This window comes from Temnothorax curvispinosus, unplaced genomic scaffold (assembly GCF_003070985.1).
Source record: "Temnothorax curvispinosus isolate PA1 unplaced genomic scaffold, ASM307098v1 QBEX01004301.1, whole genome shotgun sequence".
Taxonomy (NCBI): domain Eukaryota; kingdom Metazoa; phylum Arthropoda; class Insecta; order Hymenoptera; family Formicidae; genus Temnothorax; species Temnothorax curvispinosus.
The window spans coordinates 1-2,147 of NW_020214081.1; the positions used below are offsets into that span (position 1 = coordinate 1).

At 26.5% G+C, this 2,147-nt stretch overlaps 1 long non-coding RNA gene across 1 annotated transcript; it reads left to right on the top strand.

The window, feature by feature from the left end:
• The first annotated feature begins 293 nt into the window (after positions 1–293).
• On the top strand, positions 294–1,638 carry LOC112453401. Its single transcript, XR_003040607.1, has 3 exons — positions 294–883; positions 1,213–1,321; positions 1,435–1,638. It is a non-coding gene; the product is annotated as an uncharacterized LOC112453401 (long non-coding RNA).
• The last annotated feature ends 509 nt before the right edge of the window (positions 1,639–2,147 follow it).

The window sequence follows — 2,147 nt, forward strand, 5'->3', positions numbered from 1 at the left end:
TCAAGTCTTTTATGCATATATGGATCTTCTATATATAAATGTGTGTTGCTTTGTTTTACCATATTTAGCAGAAAGCTTAAGTATTTATATATAAAAATCTTCTTGCAAACTTTTCATATATTTTTAAGCTTTTAAATTTAATGGAAATGGTACAGTAATATTTTTTTACAATTTTCTTTAACGGAGCAAACATACTGATAATATATAAACAATTTTTGTAACAAATAAATATTTACACTGACAGCTCGAGATCTTTACTTTGAAATTTTTAAATCATTTTTGTAATATATTGAGCAAATGCTCTAATTGATTTACACCTATTTTTATTATGTAAAAGCATTTGTAATTCTATGCAACCAATACGATATATGTAAACTTTCTAAAAGAAGGTAGAATTTTATCGGTAAAGTTTTCAAATATGGTGTCCTTCAAAAATCAAAATGTATTTGTATTAATCTCCATAATGTATTCAACTGTATATTTTATGTATAAAACGATCAAATAGAATCTTGAGGAGGAGCACTCAATGCGTTCAAAACCAAAAATGGTTACTCTGACTCTTAATCTTACAAACTTATATCTATAATATATGTCCTTTAATATGTTCTATAATATCCTATAATATGTGTTATTATATTTTAAAAGTCTTCTGAATTATTTTCCTTGCAATTTATACTAATAAACTGCATTATATAGAATTACAAGTATAAATTTTTCAGGTGAACAAGGTTATGTTAATTGGAGGGAAACATAAAAAGAATTTTATTAGAAGAAGTTTGAGGGCTACATTTTCTGATGACTTAGCCTCCATGTGTTCATGAACTGGCCAAAAAAATAATTATAAAATTGGAGATACGCACACATACAATTCTGAGCATTAAAAGTAAGTAATTTTTTAAGAAATGTATATATTACTTGCAGTATTAAATGCTATGTTTTATGTCTCAAAATTTATTAAAATTGTCTCCTTATTTTTTGTAGCAATCATCGTTAAAAAGCAGGACACACATACACGTTAAAAATTCTTACGAAATAAAAAAAAAATATATATATCCATAAACTAATATTTTTGATCGATTTAGTATATATGTAAACTATTCCGGAAACTTTTGTGTTATTTCAATAATTATCATAAGTTTTAATTGCCGTTAAATTAACATTATTTATTTCTTTCATCTAACAATAAACTGTATTGAATTTTTTTTATTTCAGAAGCTTTTAGAGCAATATTTCCTCGGAATACAGAAAAAGATTTTCAACACTTTGTAATGGAGTGGTTCAGATTCGCAAACGTCCGTAAGGAAAAAAAAACATTAAAAAGGTAATGTAATGTATTTCGGTATATACTCTCTATAAAATAAAATTATTATAGTTTGCCGCGTTATAATTTATAAGTAGCTTTTTCACTAATTTAATTCTACTTTTATTTTTCAGGAAGTGATAAATATATTATCTTACTTGCGTGGCTCCGCGCGAGTGATTATTATAGTAACAAATTTTTTTATTTGAAAGATGAGTTTTATCCCAAAACCTTACGCTAGGATCAGTGATCTTCACCAAAGATATTATTGTGATAAACTGAAAACTGTAATATATGGTATATATTATTTTTATATAAATAAAACTTTTTTATGATAATTAGTGAATTATTCCCTAATGCAGATTGGTATATAACAGGCCTGGGCAACTTCGAGCTCCGGACCCACGACACTCCCCCACTTTCCGTGGATAGAAAAGAAGTGTCGTGGTTCTGGAGCTCAAAGTTGTCCAAGCCTGGTCTATAAAAAAGCAATCTAAATAATAATTAGACAATAAATATTGAGATATTTTATTACTATTGCATATTTATTGAAAACATGTTGCCTGTAATAGAAATAAAACATCAATAAAAACTTTAAATAAATGTTAGAATTAACATTACGGTAATCTTAATATAATATTGTAATAAAGTTGATAGTACGTTTAAATTTTTATCTCAAAAACATTACAGGAATGATAGAAAAACCTTAGCGCAATGTTATTTGCAACGTTATGGCACTCCCATTTCAACATTACTGAAATTTCGGAATCGTGGTCAAAGTATGTTCATAATGATGTTCTATACAACATTAAGAACTACATATTTAACAACATTACAAGTTCTAGAA